This window comes from Rattus norvegicus, chromosome 18 (genome assembly GCF_036323735.1).
Source record: "Rattus norvegicus strain BN/NHsdMcwi chromosome 18, GRCr8, whole genome shotgun sequence".
Lineage (NCBI taxonomy): Eukaryota > Metazoa > Chordata > Mammalia > Rodentia > Muridae > Rattus > Rattus norvegicus.
The window spans coordinates 68,467,665-68,483,298 of record NC_086036.1 but is presented as its reverse complement, the minus strand read 5'-3'; positions in this window follow the sequence as shown (position 1 = coordinate 68,483,298).

Below are 15,634 nucleotides of genomic sequence, written 5' to 3'. Positions count from 1 at the left end.
TCTATGCCCCAAATACAAGGGCACCTACATACGTAAAAGAAACCTTACTAAAGCTCAAAACACACATTGCACCTAACACAATAATAGTGGGAGATTTCAACACCCCACTTTCATCAATGGACAGATCATGGAAACAGAAATTAAACAGTGATGTCGACAGACTAAGAGAAGTCATGAGCCAAATGGACTTAACGGATATTTATAGAACATTCTATCCTAAAGCAAAAGGATATACCTTCTTCTCAGCTCCTCATGGTACTTTCTCCAAAATTGACCATATAATTGGTCAAAAAACGGGCCTCAACAGGTACAGAAAGATAGAAATAATCCCATGCGTGCTATCAGACCACCACGGCCTAAAACTGGTCTTCAATAACAGTAAGGGAGGAATGCCCACATATACGTGGAAATTGAACAATGCTCTACTCAATGATAACCTGGTCAAGGAAGAAATAAAGAAAGAAATTAAAAACTTTTTAGAATTTAATGAAAATGAAGATACAACATACCCAAACTTATGGGACACAATGAAAGCTGTGCTAAGAGGAAAACTCATAGCGCTGAGTGCCTGCAGAAAGAAACAGGAAAGAGCATATGTCAGCAGCTTGACAGCACACCTAAAAGCTCTAGAACAAAAAGAAGCAAATACACCCAGGAGGAGTAGAAGGCAGGAAATAATCAAACTCAGAGCTGAAATCAACCAAGTAGAAACAAAAAGGACCATGAAAGAATCAACAGAACCAAAAGTTGGTTCTTTGAGAAAATCAACAAGATAGATAAACCCTTAGCCAGACTAACGAGAGGACACAGAGAGTGCGTCCAAATTAACAAAATCAGAAATGAAAAGGGAGACATAACTACAGATTCAGAGGAAATTCAAAAAATCATCAGATCTTACTATAAAAACCTATATTCAACAAAACTTGAAAATCTTCAGGAAATTGACAATTTCCTAGACAGGTACCAGGTATCGAAGTTAAATCAGGAACAGATAAACCAGTTAAACAACCCCATAACTCCTAAGGAAATAGAAGCAGTCATTAAAGGTCTCCCAACCAAAAAGAGCCCAGGTCCAGACGGGTTTAGTGCAGAATTCTATCAAACCTTCATAGAAGGCCTCATACCAATATTATCCAAACTATTCCACAAAATTGAAACAGATGGAGCACTACCGAATTCCTTCTACGAAGCCACAATTACTCTTATACCTAAACCACACAAAGACACAACAAAGAAAGAGAACTTCAGACCAATTTCCCTTATGAATATCGACGCAAAAATACTCAATAAAATTCTGGCAAACCGAATTCAAGAGCACATCAAAACAATCATCCACCATGATCAAGTAGGCTTCATCCCAGGCATGCAGGGATGGTTTAATATACGGAAAAACATCAACGTGATCCATTATATAAACAAACTGAAAGAACAGAACCACATGATCATTTCATTAGATGCTGAGAAAGCATTTGAGAAAATTCAACACCCCTTCATGATAAAAGTCCTGGAAAGAATAGGAATTCAAGGCCCATACCTAAACATAGTAAAAGCCGTATACAGCAAACCAGTTGCTAACATTAAACTAAATGGAGAGAAACTTGAAGCAATCCCACTAAAATCAGGGACTAGACAAGGCTGCCCACTCTCTCCCTACTTATTCAATATAGTTCTTGAAGTTCTAGCCAGAGCAATCAGACAACAAAAGGAGATCAAAGGGATACAGATCGGAAAAGAAGAGGTCAAAATATCACTATTTGCAGATGACATGATAGTACATTTAAGTGATCCCAAAAGTTCCACCAGAGAACTACTAAAGCTGATAAACAACTTTAGCAAAGTGGCTGGGTATAAAATTAACTCAAATAAATCAGTTGCCTTCCTCTATACAAAAGAGAAACAAGCCGAGAAAGAAATTAGGGAAACGACACCCTTCATAATAGACCCAAATAATATAAAGTACCTCGGTGTGACTTTAACCAAGCAAGTAAAAGATCTGTACAATAAGAACTTCAAGACACTGAGGAAAGAAATTGAAGAAGACCTCAGAAGATGGAAAGACCTCCCATGCTCATGGATTGGCAGGATTAATAGAGTAAAAATGGCCATTTTACCAAAAGCAATCTACAGATTCAATGCAATCCCCATCAAAATACCAATCCAATTCTTCAAAGAGTTAGACAGAACAATTTGCAAATTCATCTGGAATAACAAAAAACCCAGGATAGCTAAAGCTATCCTCAACAATAAAAGGACTTCATGGGGAATCACTATCCCTGAACTCAAGCAGTATTACAGAGCAATAGTGATAAAAACTGCATGGTATTGGTACAGAGACAGACAGATAGACCAATGGAATAGAATTGAAGACCCAGAAATGAACCCACACACCTTTGGTCACTTGATTTTTGACAAAGGAGCCAAAACCATCCAATGGAAAAAAAGATAACATTTTCAGCAAATGGTGCTGGTTTAACTGGAGGGCAACATGTAGAAGAATGCAGATCGATCCATGCTTATCACCCTGTACAAAGCTTAAGTCCAAGTGGATCAAGGACCTCCACATCAAACCAGACACACTCAAACTAATAGAAGAAAAACTAGGGAAGCATCTGGAACACATGGGCCCTGGAAAAAATTTCCTGAACAAAACACCAATGGCTTATGCTCTAAGATCAAGAATCGACAAATGGGATCTCATAAAACTGCAAAGCTTCTGTAAGGCAAAGGACACTGTGGTTAGGACAAAACGGCAACCAACAGATTGAGAAAAGATCTTTACCAATCCTACAACAGATAGAGGCCTTATATCCAAAATATACAAAGAACTCAAGAAGTTAGACCGCAGGGAAACAAATAACCCTATTAAAAAATGGGGTTCAGAGCTAAACAAAGAATTCACAGCTGAGGAATGCCGAATGGCTGAGAAACACCTAAAGAAATGTTCAACATCTTTAGTCATAAGGGAAATGCAAATCAAAACAACCCTGAGATTTCAGCTCACACCAGTGAGAATGGCTAAGATCAAAAACTCAAGTGACAGCAGATGCTGGCGTGGATGTGGAGAAAGAGCAACACTCCTCCATTGTTGGTGGGATTGCAGACTGGTAAAACCATTCTGGAAATCAGTCTGGAGGTTCCTCAGAAAATTGGACATTGAACTGCCTGGGGATCCAGCTATACCTCTCTTGGGCATATACCCAAAAGATGCCTCAACATATAAAAGAGACACGTGCTCCACTATGTTCATCTCAGCCTTATTTATAATAGCCAGAAAATGGAAAGAACCCAGATGCCCTTCAACAAAGGAATGGATACAGAAAATGTGGTACATCTACACAATGGAATATTACTCAGCTATCAAAAACAACGAGTCTATGAAATTCGTAGGCAAATGTTTGGAACTGGAAAATATCATCCTGAGTGAGCTAACCCAATCACAGAAAGACATACATGGTATGCACTCACTGATAAGTTGCTTTTAGCCCAAATGCTTGAATTACCCTAGATCCCTAGAACAAACGAAACTCAAGACGGATGATCAAAATGTGAATGCTTCACTCCTTCTTTAAATGAGGAAAAAGAATACCCTTGGCTGGGAAGGGAGAGGCAAAGATTAAAACAGAGACTGAAGGAACACCCATTCAGAGCCTGCCCCACATGTGGCCCATACATATACAGCCACCCAATTGGACAAGATGGATGAAGCAAAGAAGTGCAGACCGACAGGAGCCAGATGTAGATCGCTCCTGAGAGACACAGCCAGAATACAGCAAATACAGAGGCGAATGCCAGCAGCAAACCACTGAACTGAGAATAGGTCCCCCGTTGAAGGAATCAGAGAAAGAACTGGAAGAGCTTGAAGGGGCTCGAGACCCCAAAAGTACAACAATGTCAAGCAACCAGAGCTTCCAGGGACTAAGCCACTACCTAAAGACTATACATGGACTGACCCTGGACTCTGACCCCATAGGTAGCAATGAATATCCTAGTAAGAGCCCCAGTGGAAGGGGAAGCCCTGGGTCCTGCTAAGACTGAAACCCCAGTGATCTAGACTATGGGGGGAGGGCGGCAATGGGGGGAGGGTTGGGAGGGGAACACCCATAAGGAAGTGGAGGGAGGAGGGGAATGTTTGCCCGGAAACCGGGAAAGGGAATAACACTTGAAATGTATATAAGAAATACTCAAGTTAATAAAAAAAATAATAGTAAATTAAAAAAATAAAATAAAATAAAAAAAAGAAGGGCATCTGGGTTCTTTCCAGCTTCTGGCTATTATAAATAAGGCTGCAATGAACATAGTGGAGCACGTGTCTTTTTTATATAAAACAGAGTGTTAATTCCAATTAATGTTTACCGTTTTACAGTTTGCTCTTTACAAGGTTCAAAACTCCCATCTATTTAGAAGTAAGAGAGAGAGAGAGAGAGAGAGAGAGAGAGAGAATTTGTGTGTATGTGTGTGTGTATGTGTGTGTGTGTCTACCTGTCCTAGCCTAATCTAACACTTGTGGTTAAACTGTATGCTTCCAAATATACATGTTTGAATATCAAACCCTAATATATACAAATGTGACCTTACTTAGACATGAAGCTTCTATCTATCTATCTATCTATCTATCTATCTATCTATCTATCTATCTATCTATCTATCCATCCACACACACACACACAAACACATATATCAAGGTAAGATGTAATTATACTGGGCAAGAATGAACTCTAATTCCTAGCAAAGAGGAAAAGACACAGACAAAAGTTCGGAAGCCATAAGAAGACGGAGTCCGGGATTGAAGGGAAGCAGCTCTGAGACTTGCCAGCACACTCCAGGAACTAAGAAAATGGTTCAGGTCTGATTACCCTCTGAGCCTGCGGAGAAAACATGTCCTGCAGAAGTCCAGCTTTAAGTGCCTAGTCCCCACAATCATCAGATAAAGAATTTCTGTTGTTTAAAAGCATCTGAGTTTAGCCAGACAGTGGTGGCACATGCCTCCAGCACTTGGGAGGCAGAGGCAGGTGGATCTACAAGGCCAGCCTGGTCTACAGAGCAAGTTTTAGGACAGCCAAGGCTAGGCAGAGAAACCCTGTCTTGAAAAACAAAGAAACAAACAAATACTAAGAATGAATAGATAGATAAACACATAAATAAATGGTACCATTTCTGTAATACTTTGGTAGAGAAATTAATACACCTACCATTTGACAGGTTACTGCTGACTACGGTTACTGTCGAGCACAATGAGCAGAATCTTACCCGCTCACTTGCAGGCTCTCCTGCATCCCGTGTCACGCTCTTCACAGCAAGTCTGAAAACACAAAATATGCATAAAAACTCAAATATTTTGAATCCAATTTCCAAAGTGAAGATTATGGTTTCTCTACTATCTAACTGCAAGATTTAGGTCATAATGTAATCTCTTTCACCTTCTGCTTAAGAAGTTTGTTTTACATTTACTGATTATTTATCTGGGTGGTGGTGCATTGTGTCACAGGACATCTGTGAAGGACGAAGGACGGGAAACAACTGGAACGTCAGTCCTCTCCTTCTGTCATGTGAATTCCTGGGGTTGAACTCAGACCTCAAGTTTGGTAGCAAATGACCTTCTCTCTTGTGCCACCTTCCCAGCCCATTCTTATTCATATAAGTAACTGATATTGAAAACTACCTTAAAACTGAATAAGTTAATATATGTAAAACATTCAGGTTAGAATATGCATTGTCATGTTGATGGCAGAGCAATTTCTACTGTGTTAAGTTTGTATTCGTTAATATTATCTCCTGTCTTGTTAAGACAGAATCAATATTGCTCGGCAATTCTATATGGTATTTATATGAGATAAACTAACTGGATGCAACTGGGTTGCTTGAGTTAGGAGGTCTCAGCCCTCACCATAATAATTAGAAATTACTTAGAAATGAATAAAAATTACTGCACTAGATATCAAAGGTTCTAGTATACAACACAAGGAAAACCAAGAATAAGCTTATATTCTTGGGGTCTCTGTTATTAGCAAGAATGTGGATAAACCAGCAGGACAACTGTGCTAAGTGGAGAGAGGCATTAAAACACAAATACCACTAGTCTAAACTTACAGCAACAGAGAACTAAGTGATTATTATCATAAGCTTAGAGATGCCAAGGGAGAAGATATAGGTAAAGGGGAGCTATTAGTCAAAGGACACAAAGCTTTGATTAAATTGGGATCTATTCAACTTATAAATCAAATATCAAGGTGACTGTTAATGATAATAATATTGTACATATTTTAAAGTAGTCAAAAGAATAGATTATTAAATGCTCTTAAATCAAAGAAATATATATGTCTTAGGATAGACATACATTGACTGGCCAGTTAGACTTAATTGGTCTATCATGTATACATGGATAGTAGTTATGAGTACACATCATCTCTATTTCCAATTAAAGTACAATTGACCAAAATTGTACACTGCATGTGTAAGTTTTCTGTTTGTTCATAATGTTAAAAATATACAATATCTAGTAGATTTGTTTCTCAGTCTTCAGTCCATGGATCTTTTTTATTTACTACTTCACATCTGGACTTTGAAACAAAGCTTTGAGGCTGGAGAGATGGCTTAGTGGTCAACAGCATTTGCTGCTCTTGTAGAAAACCAGATCTTTAACTGCCAGCACCAGTGTGGTGGCTGACAACCATTTCTAACTCCAGTTCCAGGGTATCAGATGCCGTCTTCTGACCTGCATGGGCATCAAGAATTCACCTGGTACACAGGCATACATGTGGACACACTCATACAAATAAAATTAAAATAAATATACTTTCAGTAAAAATTCTTAATACATTTAGAAATTCAGAAATTCACATAAAAGAGTGTTTAAACCTCTAAGACCAATGCCCTAAAACATACTTAGAGAGATTAATACAACTACAGAAAGCCAGGAATAATTTTGCTAGTTATATCTCAGAAGGATTGAATGGAAAATGAATGAAAAGTTTTACCTAAAAGAACAATAATACTTATTTAATAAGTAAATTAAGTAATGAGTAACAAGTATTAAATAAAAATAAAGTAATAAAGTAATAAATAAAACCTATTTAATGCTTTGAAATAAATTTTAAAATATTGTCTCAGTGTATCTAACAGAAGGGTGGCATCTGATTTATCTTTTAGGGATATTAGCCATGGTCAGAAAACTATTTGGTGAGAGTGATGACCCACTTTGTCTAGTACTTAGACAGGGCTGAACAGATTGAGGATCAGCCACTCTTATCACTAACTAATAGAGGGCGATCTATTCTAGCACTGTATCATCAGATCTTGAGCAACGTGTGTCCTGCCATCAGTCACAGTCAGGTGCAGACAGAGAAGACGAACATCATCTGTTCCCCCAGTCGTCTTCATCCATCACTGCCTTGAGGAATTCCGTGGAGCTTAAGGAGTAGCTATAAGTAGTGCCGAAAATGAACCAAGTGTGGGAACTTAGAAGGCACGTAGCTGGTCCCAACTAAGTTATAAAAATAATACGGTTTTAGAATGTTCATGATACAGGGACGTCATAGATCATCCTGCCCAGAACCATCATTTTAAAGATGAGATTCAGAGGAAGAAAGTGACTGGACAAGGCCATTTTCAAACCACCATCACTTATTTACTGAGAAACAGATGGGTCAAAGTGAGAGATGTACTCATATACAAATCTTGGACTCTGAATCTTGGACACATCACAGATCTGTGATTGTGTCCCAGCCAATTAATAAATCATCTCTTTCAGTCTTTTTAATTGTCAGCACATTAAACGGGGTTTCTCTGAGCTCCTGGCAGCTCGTACGGTTATTGTGGACGCAGAACAGAGTGGAGCCATTCCCCTGCCTCCTCTGTTTTACTTTTGATCAGACTCCCCATTCACTTTGTTTCTAATCCTTCTGTTTTATTTATTCTACACCATAAGTTATCCCTGTTTTTCTCTTCTCAAAAGACCAAAGTACTCAGTTTCCCTTGTCCCATAAAAATTTCCGTAAAATTTTATAAAAGATATTGTTTGTCTATTGTTTTATAGACTGTTGCCTTTACCTTTTAAATGTATGCTTTCTCTCTCTCTCTCTCTCTCTCTCTCTCTCTCTCTCTCTCTGTGTGTGTCTGTGTCTGTGTGTGCATACACACATGCATGCATGTACATAGTCATGCTTTGAGAGGGAACATAGAAGAGCCTGGTGATATGTGAATTGTCATATGAAGGACCTTGGCAGAGGCAACAAGTATTTGAAATAACCCATGGTGACAACAGCAAGGAAATAAGCTGCAAAGCCTGCTTCCAATTTCATAATAGGAACAAATTCTGAGCAAATCCACCTTTTGGAAAACTATATAGACATAATTCCAGTTGTGCTTTTAACCCTTTCACTCAAAGTAGACTTGATTTAACATGTCAATATATATATAATTATCTGTAATATATATAATATATATATATACCCACCCACCCACACACACACACACACACACACATATATATATATATATACATATATATATATATATATATATATATATATATATGTATGTATGTAAGCCATCTTCTCATGCCAGTGTAGAGCAGTATTACAGTTCTTACAGATACAGCTGATGGACACCTTTACACAGGCAAACTAGCCATGTCACTTGATAGTGGGACTCAGTCTCAGCCCCCCCCAACACACGCGCATGCACACGCATGTGCATGCGCACGTGCACGCACATGCACAGGCATCTGCGTTTCTCCCTGGGATGAGGGCTTTTCTGCCTGTGCCACAGGGGACAGTTCTTGAAGTGTTATGTGGGTAGTGTTGTATAGCTATTTCAGGAAATTGACAAGGCTTGGGAAAACGAAATTGACCAAGCAGCTATTTCTGGGGAAGAGGGGACTCTGTTGGAGCTGTCTACAAGTTGCATAGAAAACTCCCACACTAGACCTAGACTTTGTAGTGATGTGGCTGCTTGAATTATCTTTGCTTCTTAAGGAACTCCAGTCAACATGGTGGTTCATCAGGATAGACTTAGGTGAGTTTATTTACCTGTTTACTTATTTATCTATTTATTTTGTCTGTTGAGGGCAAATTATCTGAGAAATCTCAGGATGGCGTGGAATGCAGCTTTCCGGACTGCTCATTTTTTTCCTACATATTTCTGGCTTTTAGAACAATTACCCTTTAGCGATTCCATACAAACATAACAGCATAGCCATGCTTACCCTCCTACATCTCTTATCCCTTTCCCACCCCCACAAACTCCCCTTCAGATGACCAATTACCCATCCCAGTATTATGCTGTTTCAGTGTGTGCATACATGTGTGTGCATGTGTGCATGCATGCGCACATGTATGTGTGTGTGTGTGTGTGTGAGAGAGAGAGAGAGAGAGAGAGAGAGAGAGAGAGAGAGTGTGTGTGTGTGTGTGTGTGTGTGTGTGTATGCTTTGTGACACACACCAGAGGTTCATAGGCATGAGTGTAAAGATATCTACTGGGAAATGAGCAATTCCTCAGTGTCTACATCACTGGAGGCAATGACTTTCTTTCCCTTAGTAGTTCTCTATTGCCTTTAGTTTTCCTATGCAAAGCCCATGGGGCCCCTCTCTGTAAGTTACAGAATGCTAACTGACTCATGTGTAGGAGCTATGCAGTCAGTCATAGCTGTCGTAAGTTCATGACGGTTATAGTCTTGTCATGTCCACAGTAAACCATCCATGGCTTTCCTCTTTTTTCTTTAGTTTTTTTCTATTCTTTCATGACTCTCATCTGCCATTTTCCTGAGTCTTGGAGGGTTATATTTGTATATTTGTATATCATATGTATATATGAATATTATTAACTGTTCAATTTAAGGTTCAACATTCAGCAGTCATTTGTTTTCAACACCTTGAGTAGCAATGAGTCTGTGTCACCACCGTTCACTACACACAAGGCTGAAGGACAGCACTATTTATTGTTTCCATTGGTTTCTTATGCGTGAACTGAGTTGGAACGTAAGTGACCAGGACCATAGTGAACACAACTGAGCCTGATGTGTCATTTGATGACACCTTTCCACAGTGCCATGTAGTATGTGTTCACTAAGCTGCCATGTGCATCCTGTATAACCTCCTCTCACAGTGACCATCTTAAATTCATCTCTACTCACACTGCAACTTCAATTTACTCCCTGAGATGTGAAAATTGCTGTATCTGAGAACATTCAATAATTCTTAGTAGGAGGTCATTGAAATGGGTTAATAGAATATGAATCATTAAATTAAGTTCAGAGCTGTCTACTCAAAGTCCACTGACACCATGCCTGTCCTTTCTCAGAAACGGACCACTAAGTGATCTCAATTCACAGAATATTAATTTAAAAATGGAAGCTACTAGAAAAAACAAGGGGTTAAGTTTGATAAACAATTTTCACTGAATGGACACTATTCAAGCAAGTACCCTTGTATGTAGACACCATGTAGTACTTAAGTAAGAAAGTGCAGTTTCTATTCATATAATCTCTGTCTTGTAATAAATAATGGAAATGAATAATGCCCATGCAGTTCAAAACTTCCCAACAGAATCAAGTACAAAGTTTTTATAGGAAAAGACACATGGTCCTATGCCATAAGCCAGTTCCCTAGAAGTAGGCTCTGAGGTGGATTAACATGTGAGGAATGTCCAATAAATGTCGTCAGAGTCAATACCTACAAAGAAATAAAGAATGTAGGATTCAACAGAGAGTAGCTGACCTCTGAGTGGCCATGCCTGGTATCATAGGATGCTATGAGAATTAAGGATGCAGGCAGAGGTGGCCATCATGGAACAAGGAGGCTGGGCCCTCCCTTCACACTGTACCAGCTATCGAGGCACTAGAGTGGAGTTGTTCTAGGATTGAACATGACCTGAACAAGATGTATATCTTGGGCTGAAATTGATTAAGAACTCACTGAGAAAGGTGCCCATTCTTTTCTTGTCTGTGGTACTGGCTATCGCAGTCTGACAGCACACTGGTGCTTACACCACTGGATCTGTGATGTGCTTGATGCACGGGTTCTTGCTCCGTCTCAACCACACGTGGTGGCATCTGGGAGCCACTGTAGGCCCATTATATAACTCTACCATTTCATAGCATGGGGCTGTTTCAGGAGAACTATTTGTGATCTTTAAGAGCTAATGTGTAAGTCAAATTCAGAAACAAGTAAACACAGGAAATGCCTTTTCATGGAGTACCAAATAAGCTTATTTGCCAAAATTACCATTTCCTTTGACTTCTTTCCTGTTCCTATACAACCAAATTGTTCCCATTATGAGTGGTATGATTTGCCCTTGATGGCTTGGATATTTGGGTCACAGAAGCCTTTCTCCTTGTTATGTATATATTCTCCTGTGTAACATAATATCCATAGAATTGATCCTGATGGAAATCGTACTGCTATTCTTAGGGCTAAAAATTTTCCAAACAGTCTTATTTCCTGGATTTTTAGAAAAAACTCTGTCATCAACTTTCTTCCAAGGAAAAGAATGTAAGAAATATGCTTTTTAACTTTCTAAAATTTGTTTCTTTAGGTGAAAGCCTAGCATACCATGCTTAAGAGATTACATAAGAATGTGCATATTTAACTTGGACCGTTTGAAAATGTTAAAACTTTGGAGGAGAGTCATCCAGGTAACATTTTCAAGTACAACTCAACTACCCATTGCTGAGCGCCAGGCCGAGAACTGTCTTTCTATCACACCTTAAATATTTTGCTCTCCTTATCCTGACTCCAAAATAGATTTTTCCCTCTTCCTTATCCACATCAGGGGAGTGGTTCCGAGAAGATAAGGAAGATCTGTGAAATATTTGAAATGGCAGAGTCATGTTATAGAAACACAATGAAAAGTTCACTAAGTTAAACAGATAATAATGACCATGATACTAAGGTGCAGGGAAAATGAGTTGGTGTATACCTGAAACCTACCAAGTATGGAAACGGTAGGAGGAAGGAAAAGGAGTTACATTTCAAAATAACAGCACAAAAATTGAAAACCATGTAGTAGAAACCATCCATAACTTTGTGTTTTTCCATCAGTCCATTGTTCCCAGAAATAATAATTCTGAGACTTATTTTCATAAGTAAACACTTAGACCAATAGCTTTGGTTTGTGACCCAACTAGCAGGTAATCTTAAATTACCTGTTTATTTTATTCTAACTCATGCCTCATGGCTGGTTACCTGGTCCTTGGTTTCATATGACTATCTTCTGAGTCTGGGACAAATCTGTTGCCCCTGAATATTTTCCCAGAATTCCTCTTTCACCCTACTGAATGTCAAATCTTCTAATCTTATCTCAGCTCACTGTCCAATCAACCTTTTATTGATGGGTGATACTTTCATTCAATACAAGAGATCATCTGTACAAAAACCATTGATTTCAATTATATGTCATAGTGTTTACTAAACATTGGGAGTGATCATTTTTTGAGTCGCAATAGATAAGAAAATTTTGGAGTTAAAAACACAGAAATATTTTCATAAGTTTTATCAAGTAAATCATTGTAGGTGATCATCATTTTTATTAATTTTCTAAATTCCCTATTTGAAATGTTATGATTTGTACTACTTTTAAGTTTAAAATCAACTTCATGAGTTTCTTTCTGGGTTATTTTCTCTTCAAATTGCTATGCAGAAACAGTAAAAGGCCAGGCATGTTGGCACAGGCTTTTCATACCAGCACTCAAGACACAGAAGCAGGCAGATCTCTGTGAGTTCAAAGCCGCAGCCTGGTCTGCAAAGTGAGTTCAGCCAGGGTTATTACACAGAGAAACCCTGTCTCAAAAAAGAAGAAGAAAAAAGAACAAACTTACAAAATATCCCAACAACAAAACAACCACCCTCCCAAAACAAAACAAAATCAAAACGATATCTAGAATTTTCTTACTGTTCTTTGGAGCCCAACAGAGACCAATTATGTGCAAGACTCTATTAGTTAGTAATTGTGTGTGAGAGAAAGCAAGGCCAACGATCCCAGCAAAGCTGCAGTTTCTTCTACATCAGGCTCTCTGCATTTGCACTACATTTGTCCTTTCCATCCAGAGTTAGTTAGTTAGTTAGTTTTGGTTAGTGTGAACCAAAGAGAAACTTTTTTCTTTCATGTGCATGGGTGGTTTTGCCTGCATGTCTGTACACCCTGTGTCTGCTCGTGCCTGGCTCCTATGCAGGCCAGAAGAGAGACTGGAGTTATAGACAGTGGTGAACTGCTATGGGAGTGCTAGGAATTGAATTTGTAGCCTCTGCAAGAATACCTGAGTCATCTCTGAGCTTCCAAAGGAGACATATTTTAGCTCATCCGGAGAAGGGAAAACCCATATTGATGGTGCTTATGTCTGACGGAAAGGTGAGGCACTGAAACCATAAGTCCACATAATACTTATTGACTGGCTTTTTCTATTGGCAAGGTAGAATGTAGCCTATAGTTTCCTCACTCACACTGATATCTTCTGCCAACTTTCCCCATCCTTAGTAAGATGAGTGTTAATACATCCTTGTTATCTAAGTTGGAGTTGTGGAGAATAAGCTGTTGGTGCAAGTTTTATTTGGTCCGCACAGGTCACCTGTCTAACTTTGCTTTCCCTAACTGGTGTCCATCTTCTGATCATAAATAGCTTCCCTTGGATCTTATTCTTCAGGACCAGATACAGAAGCAAAAGGCCACAGTGAGTGCCGTCTTACTCAATTACACTACATTAAAAAATTCTACATGCCACTAATGTTTATTTCTACCATTTGAGCACAGCACTCTAGTGTTTGTGTCTCCTAGGACCTCAAGGATTGACATTTTTCATTCAGAAGCCATTTCTCACATGCCTGGCTTACAGGGATAGCCAAAGACTGAGCAAATAAAATGTCAATTTTGGATCCAAGATAAAAATGTGACAAGAAAATGCAAGTAAGCAAAAAGGGACACAAATCCTCCTGTAGATGCCCCTGGAGATACACTGAGTTATTTACTCTTCTGTTGTTCCTTTCACTGTATTTTGACACCAATAGTTGGATATTCAATGCATTTAACCCAAATGTTCTTCCGTGACTGCAGAAGTGTTAAAACATTTAAATGTAGTGGTGATCATTTGTGTAACTTTCGAGAATTGAACTAGCTAAACAGACTAGGTGAGGGGGTAAATGCCCAAAGTGATGTGGTCCTATTGGAAATAGCTGTCCGTCCTTCTCTTCTCCTGTCTTCCTCTGTCTCTTCACTGCATTTTCATAGTGAGAGACATTGAAATCTGAGATGTCATACACCAAGTTGTGCATATTCATAGTTTATCACTGCAAAACTAGACATTGAATCTCCGAATCAGAATGTTTGCTGAGCTATAGAGACACTGTAATGGTCTCCAGGCTGGCAATCTAAATTTACTGAACTCATTTCCTATCATCTGTTCCAAAAGGCAAAATCATATAGCTGAGGTTGAACTCTCAATCTTCATTTTTCCCACTTAAAGACTATTCAGAAAAAATAACATTTGTTTTGGTTGCTTAGCACAGAATCAGTAATCATAGTTTTGCATAAGAGCCATAAATTGAAAGGCTCTATATGTAAATATGTTATGTAATGATTATTATTATTTCATGTTTTAAAATGAAATATTTGAAATAACCTATGAGGTCAGTAGATTTAATAATTGATTCAGAAATGACCTAAGCTTCTCATTATAATTAGGTTCTTAAATTAGAAATGTTTATCCAGATGCCAGTCACACTTAATTAAAAGTGGTGCTTTAGAAGATTTTCCCAGTGTACACTAGAACTTTTATGAAGATAAACCAAATGGTGAATATTATTTTCAAATATAGATCCATAAGTTTAATTAGATGGATGTTGTCTTTTGTGTATCTAATTTATGTTTCAAAAATAAAATTTATAGTTTGTTTTGTATGTTTAATATAGATTACATGAGGAAGCCAGGAAACTAGGAACAAGCCACTGACGGTAGATTTCTTAAGGTAGGAGAGATAATAAAATACAGTTAAAATGAAAATAGGGAAAACGCTAGAGATACGCATGGAGTGATGTGGAAGACAGAGAAGCAAGTTGTCGGTAGTAGACTTAATCAACATGAAGTGATTGATCTTCCAACTCAAGAAAAATTTCAATTAGAGGAATAGTAGAACTCAGGTGACATAAAAGGGGAAGGATGAAGTACTTGGTATTAAATGTTTAAATGGGGAACAGGGATTGGAAAGAGGAGAGAATAGGGGCGAGTTAGCTAAAACTAAGACTACATGAAGATGCCCAATGGAAAGCCACTGGTTTGCACATTAAATAAATAAATACATAAATAAATATATAAGTATAATAAAATATGTAAAAATAAATAAAATAATGAAAATCCTATGTATGATATATATGAATGTATATATCATATATATGTATATATACATATATATCTTACATGGTTGGACAATGCTGCTGCCAGCAAACATGGGTAAATGAAAATCTCAGAATCTCAGTGATAGGCACTAGCTACTACCCTATAAATTATTGGTCATGGAGGGGCCCTGAGACACAAAACAACATGGGCTCTTGTAATTGTTCTTGGCCATTTACCATAACTAGATGGCAAGGTCCTGTTGATGGTTCTGGATGGAGAACACATAGAAGACGTAGAAATCAGCCTTGAACAAATC